Source organism: Desmodus rotundus, chromosome 9, assembly GCF_022682495.2.
Source record: "Desmodus rotundus isolate HL8 chromosome 9, HLdesRot8A.1, whole genome shotgun sequence".
NCBI classification, from domain to species: domain Eukaryota; kingdom Metazoa; phylum Chordata; class Mammalia; order Chiroptera; family Phyllostomidae; genus Desmodus; species Desmodus rotundus.
This window is the reverse complement of record NC_071395.1, coordinates 71,572,000-71,580,508: the sequence shown is the minus strand read 5'-3', so window position 1 is coordinate 71,580,508 and position 8,509 is coordinate 71,572,000. Positions and strand designations below refer to the sequence as shown.

Sequence of the window (8,509 nt, the reverse complement as noted above, 5' to 3'; positions counted from 1 at the left end):
CCTTGCACGCGAATGGGAATAAGCTTTGTCTTTGCTAATCTATCGTCCGTCAGTTAATTCACAGGCCTCCAATACTGAATTTAAGAGAGCAGATGACAAGTTTTTTCCTCCTAACGGAAGCAATAATTTTAGAATCTTCCTCAAGTTTAGGGTAGAAGTTAGGGACTCCAGCTCCCCTGCAGGGATTCTAGTCTTAAAACAACCCACTGCGGGAGAGACTTTTCTGTCAGATCTAATAATTTTCACAGCATGAACGTGTTTGCTTGAAGGCAAGGAAGGGTCACAAAGGAGGCCTGAGGTTTCAGGGAGCGCTGAGGCCAGCTGAGCCCAGGTCTCAATCCTCACCCTGGAAAAAGAGGAAACTAGTGGGAAACGTTTGCACGCAGGCCCTGCATTTCCACGGCCAAAGAAAGTGCTGTGTTATATCTCCTTTTCCATGTTTTCTTACGTGTGTCTACCTTTGCTTTCTACTCACGAGCGTGCACACTGTTTTGCACCTTTAGCTTGTGTTATTTATTAGTTAGATATAATTTTATATTGTGAACATAAACATTTTTTCAGATTATCAAGCATTCTTAGGTATCCTAAGTTCTGATGGCTGCAGAATATTACACCACACAGATGTCCCGCGATTGTCTGTAATCAGTCCCCCAGTCTGGGAAGTGAGGTTTTCTCTAAAGGTCTTGATATAATACATTAACTCTTGCATCGAACATCTCTGTAGAGAAATCTTTGTGCTAAAATCCCATGTTATTTCCTAGGGTGATTTCCTAGAAGTAGAACTAAGGTATAACTTACATAAAGTGCATTAATCTTAAAGGTTGATGGAATTTTACATATTCGAGCACTCAAGTAGTCACTAGCCAGACCAAAACAGAACCTTCCCATTTCCGTCACCCAGAAAGTCTCCTCACGCCCACTCCTAGTCAGTGCTGACCCACTCCCCCGCCATAAGCCACTATTCCCATTGCTAATGGATACTTTTGCCTGTTCGTGAACTTCATGTAAATAGAATAATCAGTATAGATTCTTTGATGTCTGGCTTCTTTGTCTCAACATAATGTCTGAGAAATTCAGCTGTGTTGTTACACGTATCAGTAATTTACTCTTTTTTCTGTAGTATAGTATTCTGTTTGAACATACCAAATGTATCCGTTCGCCTTTAATAGAAATTTGGGTTGTTTCCAGTTTTAGGACGTTACAAATAAAGCCGCAGTGAACATTCTTGTACATTTTTTGGTGGACGTGTGTACTTATTTCTGTTGAGTACACAGCTATGAATGGAAATGCTGGTGGATCTGTTTAGCTTTAGTAGAAAACTGTCAAACAGTTTCCAAAGAGGCTGAAGTACTTTATATATTATACCTACTAGTCATATATGAGAGTTCCAGTTACTACTCCCTGTCCTTATCGATCTGTTTCATTTTAGCCATTCTGGTGGGTGTGTAGTGGTGTTTCATTGCGGTTTTAATTTGGATATGCACTTTTTATTTTGAAAATAATATATTTATATATGAGAAAAAAGGAAAGTACAAGAGAAAAAACTAAAAATATTCATATTCTACCATCCTCTTCCTCTCTGACTTTATTAGATTTGGGGTATGTACCTACTTTTTTAAGGTCATATTGATACACACTCCCAATAATGCATGAAAAGTACTCCTTTTTGCTCTGAACTAGGATTATTTTAAAATTGTCAGTTTGTTATTTTGGTATTTCATTAGGGTTTTATTTAGCATTTCTTTTATTTCTAGTGAGTTGGACTTTAAAACATTTTTTTATTGCTAGCCTTTTCCTCTTCCGGGAACGGCGTTCTTAGGTATTCACAATGGTCCAACGTTTGACAGACCGTCGCAGGCTGTCCTACAACACAGCCTCTAACAATACTAGACTGTCCCGAACCCCTGGCAATAGAATTGTTTACCTTTATACCAAAAAGGTTGGGAAAGCACCAAAATCTGCATGTGGTGTGTGCCCAGGCTGACTTCGTGGAGTTCGTGCTGTGAGACCTAAAGTTCTAATGAGGCTGTCTAAAACGAGAAAACTCGTCAGCAGGGCCTATGGCGGATCCATGTGTGCTAAATGAGCCCGTGACAGGGTCGAGCGTGCTTCCCTTATTGAGGAGCAGAAAATTGTTGTGAAAGTATTGAAGGCACAAGCACAGAGTCAGAAAGCTAAATAAAAAAAAATGAAGCTTTTGAGTAATAAAAAATTTTTTATTGCTATTTATAGTAATTTTTTGTAAATTGTTTCATTTCCTTTGATGAAACAGATTTTTGATCATCACGACTAGCGAGAATAACATTAAAAAAGAAGTTTATGTGGTACTCTCATGAATTAACAGATATGCAAAAATTTGAGGTAAAATTTTAGCAGCCAAAATATAATATAACTTTAAAAGGAACATATACATTGACCATTCCATTTTTTCCCTCCAAAGCTCAAGCCATCAGTATAACTAATATTATTACTGGAAAAAATTGTAAAAATTCATGTAATTATTTTCATAAATGCCAAAAGGGAATTCTTCATTGAAACTCTTCCTAAAAACAATGAAGGGTTGCCTCTTTAACATGACAAAAAGGCTCTATTGAAAACCCAAATTATACTTAATGGAGAAACATGAATTATTCCTCTTTAAAACAGGAATAAGACAAAAACACATTATCAGCCTTATTTAACTTAGCTCTAAAAATTCTCACAAAGGAATCTGAGATGAGAAAGATATACATAAAGAAAGGGAAGAAGTAAAGCTATTATGTTTTGTAATGAAGTGAAAGGCACCTCAAAATTACTAGACATAATAAATGAAGGCATCAGAGGGACACAATATAACAAAAATTAACTTAGGAGAATTTTTAGTTTTACATTAGTGCATCTCTCCATTATTTCTTTCCATTTATTCATTTCTTTTTTATTCTTTAGTAAAGGTTTATAATGTCATTCCAAAGACCCCGCACATTTCATATTAAATTTTTACAGGTATGTAAAAGTTGTTATTGCTATTGTGAATGGCATCTTTTTTGTCATTACATTTACTCTTTTTCTTAAATATTTTAAATAATATATTTATTATGTGCACTGATTATAACATAACATTAAAAATATTTTATTCTTCAATTACAGTTGACATTCAATATTATCTTCGTTTCAGCACAACGGTTAGACATTTCTATAACTCACAAGGCAGACACCCTGATGAGTCTAGTGCCCACGTGACACCACAGTTATCACAACATTATTGACTATGTTCCCTGTGCTGCACTTTACATCCTCATGACTGTTTGGTAACTGACAATTTGTGCTCTTAATTCCTTCCCCCCTTTAAAAAATTTTTATTTATTAATATGAGAGAGAGAGAAACATTGATCTGTTGCTCCACGTATCCATGCATTCACTGGTTGATTCGTGTATGTGCCCCGATGGGGGATAGAACCTGCCACCTTAGTGTATCAGGATGATGCTCCACCCCGCAGCCCCACTGGGCCAGAGCCACCCCTTCCCCTTCTCACAACCCCCGACCGCTCTCCCACCTGGCAATCATCAGTTTGTTCTCTGTACCTAATGTAACATTTGAACTTATTTGGAATTGTCTTTCATTTCTGTTTTTCTATCATTTAACAAGTATCAGTTATTCACAATCACAAATGGTAGAGGTATATCACATGAATATCACGATAAAGTCTTGTTTAAGAAAGTTTAAAGTTTTATTTTTATAGCTTTGACATTGTTAAACTGCTTCCACTTTTCTATTGTTTTTTTATTCTTCTCAGTTTCTTTTGTGATATCCTGGGAGGCATATTAATACTTTTAAAGAGTTTATTTCTTTATTTTAGAGAGAGGGGAAGGGAGGGAGAAAGAGAGGGAGAGAAACATCAATATGTGAGAGAGAAACATGGATCGGTTGCCTCTCATAACCACCCTGACCTGGGACCAAACCTGCAATCCAGGCATGTGCCCTGACCAGGAATCCAACCAGCGACCTTTCACTTTGAGGGATGATGCCCCACCAACTGAGCCACACCAGTCAGAGCTAAGATGTTTTAAATTTAGGGAATAAAACAAATCACTGGTGCCTGATATACAGCACTAGACCAATTATGATTTGGTTATGTCACAGGTGGGCACAGGTAACCAGGTTCTTGGTGATCACGGACAAAGAATTAAACTGAACCCACAGAGTTCATAGCACAAAGAGAGAGCAGATTTATTAAGCAATAGTACACTCCACAGAAGATGGGAATGGACCACTCTGAGCAGAGATTGACCTCAGGGGCTGGAGGGATTCCGTTCTTATAGGGCGATCCTTCCTAGCTAGTTTTGGTGGGCTGTTATTGCACATGTACAAGTAGTTGTATTACTTTAAAGCTACTATGCATGTGGTCTCCCATGATTTTCCTTGATTGGCCACTGGAGAAGGGGGTGGAACAATGTTAATTTATCATAATGCTATTATAATGAAGCAGGGGTCGTGTAGCATCTTCTGTGCAGGTGCATTCATGAATCACTGTGGTTCAGCGCTTTTCTAGAAAGCAGGAACAACCGGTCCTAGAACAGGGTCTCTGTCTTGTTTGGATGTCCTGTATCTTAGCCCTGGGGCACCTCTGGAATTTCCTCCTTCCTGACTATCTCCTGCCTCAGTTACAGAATTTTTGCTAACCGTACCTCAGATTTCAAGCAGTTGGCAGTGATTAGCACAGTGTTTTGGTTATATATTGCTATGGAACAGCCACCCCAAAACTTTGGCTTAAGTAAAAATGTATTCCAGTCACTCATGGTGCTGTGATTTGACCAGACTTACCTGAGCAGTTCTTACCCAGAATTTGCAGTCAAGTGGGGAAATCTAGAGCCTCAGCTAGACAGGACATCCAAGAGGGTGCGCTTACATGGCTGGCATTTGAGGTTGGCTGCTGGAGGGGAGCAGAGCTGGGCTTGTACTCACATGAGAAGGGATCATGCCCAGAGTGATTCCAAGAGACCCACAGAGAAACTACAAGGTGTCTTGTGACCTAGTCTTGGAAGTCTCAACATACCGCTTCTGCCACACTATATTGGTCAACCAAATCAGGAATGCCAGCCCTGGTCAAAAGGGAGGAGGACTGGCCCTACCCCTTGATGTGAAGTGCTGCTTGCAGACAGAGAGAGAGGGCAGGGACTGAGAGCAGCCTTCTTTGCAGATTATTCGCTACACTCATTCAAGTTGCAAAAATACCTGAGACAAAACCAGACCAGTAAGGGTTTTTTTTTTCTTTTTTAAAATTACGTTTTATTGATTATGCTATTACAGTGGTCCTGATTTTCCCCCTTTGCTCTCCTCCACCTGGCACTCCCCATACCCTCAGGCAATCCCCCCACCATTGTTCATGTCCATGGGTCATGCATATAAGTTTTTTGGCTACTCCATTTCCTGTACTGTACTTTACATCCCCATGGCTATTCTGTGGCTATCTATTTGTACTTCTTTTTTTTTTAATTTTTAAAAATATATTTATTGATTATGCTATTACAGTTGTCCCATTTCCCCCCCTTCACTCCAACCTGCCCACCCCCTCCCTCCCACGTTCCCCCCACCCCCGTTTAGTTCATGTCCATGGGTTATACATATAAGTTCATTGGCTTCTACATTTCCTACACTATTCTTGCCTTCCCCCTGTCTATTTTCTACCTACCATTTATGCTACTTATTCTCTGTACCTTCCCCCCTCTCTCCCCTTCCCACTCTCCTGTTGATAACCCTCCATGTGATCTCCATTTCTGTGGTTCTGTTCCTGTTCTAGTTGTTTGCTTAGTTTGCTTTTGTTTTTGTTTTAGGTGTGGTTGTTAATAACTGTGAGTTTGCTGTCATTTTTACTGTTCATATTTTTTATCTTCTTTTCTTAGATAAATCCCTTTAACATTTCATATAATAATGGCTTGGTGATGATGAACTCCTTTAACTTGACCTTATCTGAGAAGCACTTTATCTGCCCTTCCATTCTAAATGAAAGCTTTGCTGGATACAGTAATCTTGGATGTAGGTCCTTGCCTTTCATGACTTGGAATACTTCTTTCCAGCCCCTTCTTGCCTGTAAGGTCTCTTTTGAGAAATCAGCTGACAGTCTTATGGGAACTCCTTTGTAGGTAACCGTGTCCTTTTCCCTTGCTGCTTCTAAGATTCTCTCCTTATCTTTAATCTTGGCTAATGTAATTATGATGTGCCTTGGTGTGTTCCTCCTTGGGTCCAACTTCTTTGGGACTCTCTGAGCTTCCTGGACTTCCTGGAAGTCTATTTCCTTTGCCAGATTAAGGAAGTTCTCCTTCATTATTTGTTCAAATAAGTTTTCAATTTTTTGTTCTTCCTCTTCTCCTTCTGGCACCCCTATAATTCGGATGTTGGAACGTTTCAAGATGTCCTGGAGGTTCCTAAGCCTCTCCTCATTTTTCCGAATTCTTGTTTCTTCATTCTTTTCTGGTTGGATGTTTCTTTCTTCCTTCTGGTCCACACCATTGATTTGAGTCCCAGTTTCCTTCGCATCACTATTGGTTCCTTGTACATTTTCCTTTGTTTCTCTTAGCATAGGCTTCATTTTTTCATCTAGTTTTCGAACAAATTCAACCAATTCTGTGAGTGTCTTAATAACCAGTGTTTTGAACTGTGCATCCGATAGGTTGGCTATCTCTTCCTCGCTTAGTTGTATTTTTTCTGGGGCTCTGATCTGTTCTTTCCTTTGGGCCATTTTTTTTTTTGGTCTGAGCATGCCTGTTACATAAAGGGGTGGAGCCTTAGGTGTTCACCAGGGCAGGGTAACACTGGTTGCTGCGCTGTGATGCTGTATGTGGGGGAGGGGCCGAGAGGGAGCAATGGCGCCCACCCCACTCTCTGCCGGATGTGAGTCACTCCCTCTGCTACCCACAATCAAATTGGGCCCCTCTGGTGCTGATTCCTGAGTGGGTGAGCTTGTGTACGCTCTAGGCCCCTGTGAGTTTCTCCAACGAACTCTCCTGTGAGGCTGGGAGTTTCTCCCACTGACGCCTTTACTCCCATGGGTGTTTTCAATCAGAGGTTTGAGGCTCTATTTCCCCTGTGCTGGAGCCCTGCGTTGCGCAGTCTGTTTCGCTCCCCCAGTCTATCTATGTGCAAATGTGGAGCCGCATTGTGGGGGCTACTAGCTGCAGCCTGGTCTGCCCGTTCCACAATCTGCCACCTCGCAGGGTCTGCCAGCCGCTGCCTTTCTGTGAGTCCTCTCCGCCTGGCTGCCAGTCTCCGCCCCTCCTACCGGTCTGGATGAGTGTTTCTTGTTTATCTCCTTGGTTGTTGGACTTACATACAGTTTGATTTTCTGTCAGTTCTGGTTGTTTTTTGTTTTTAAATTGTTGTCCTTCTTTTGCTTGTGCGAGGAGGCACAGTGTGTCTACCTACGCCTCCATCTTGGCCGGAAGTCCCAAGGGGTTGTTTTTTATTTTCACTTCAGAGTGTGGTCTAGTTCAGTGCTTCTCAAACCACTGTGAATACAGATTGCCTGTGGATTCTGTTCAAGTGCTGATTCTGATTCTGTAGGGGACTGAGATTCTGCGTTTCTAACACACTCCTGCATGGTGCCCACACTATGGGGTCTGCAACCTCACTTTGAGTAGCGAGCATCTACTTAAACAGCAGAAAGACCGTTTACATTGGACAGTTTTATACTATTTTCTTTTAGGCTAGTGAGGTTTTAGTGTCCCTTACAGATTGGTGCCCAGCAACACCCATTTTCTAATTCATTGTTCCAAGTTCCCAGAAAAACAATTAATTTTTGTATATTTATTTTGGTTCTGGCCTTCTTTAAAATATTTTCTTGTATCTGACCAATTTTTCAGCTGATTTTAACTTGGATTTTCTACATAGAGAATTTTATCATTGTTTTCTTCTCATCAATATTATAATTTTTATCTACTTTTTGTCTTATTTTGATGGTTAGAACTTTCAAGATAATATGAAATAAAACTGGTGATAACTGGCATTCCTGTTTGATTCCTGACTTTAATTGAAATACTTCTAATGTTATGATGTTAATTTTTGAATTATGATGTTACTTTCTGATTTCTGGTGGATACTTTTTATCAAGTTAAGTAAAAGAACAACAAACAACTATCAACAACAGAACCTAAAAAAAAAAAACAAACTAAGCAAACAACTATAACATAATCACAGAAATAGAGATCATATGGAGGGTTTTCAGCGTGGGAGGGGGGTTGGAAAATGGGGGGGGAAGTACAGGGAATAAGAAGCATAAATAGTAGGTACAAAATAGACAGAGGGAGGTTAAGAATAGTATAGGAAATGGAGAAGCCAAAGAACTTATATGTACGACCCATGGACATGAACCAAGGAGGGGGTAGAAATACTGGGGGTGGGGGGTGCAGGGTGGAGGGGAATAAAAGGGGGAAAATAGGACAACTGTAATAGCATAATCAATAAAATATATTTAAAAAATCTATTGTGGGACAGTTTGGTAATAAGTGCCATTATTAATATTTTCTTTTGATTCTC

The 8,509-nt window shown here is 40.0% G+C and overlaps 1 pseudogene; it reads left to right on the top strand.

Moving 5' to 3' along the window:
• Nucleotides 1–1,814: 1,814 nt before the first annotated feature.
• Nucleotides 1,815–2,182, top strand: LOC112307108 (large ribosomal subunit protein eL34-like; annotated as a pseudogene).
• The last annotated feature ends 6,327 nt before the right edge of the window (nt 2,183–8,509 follow it).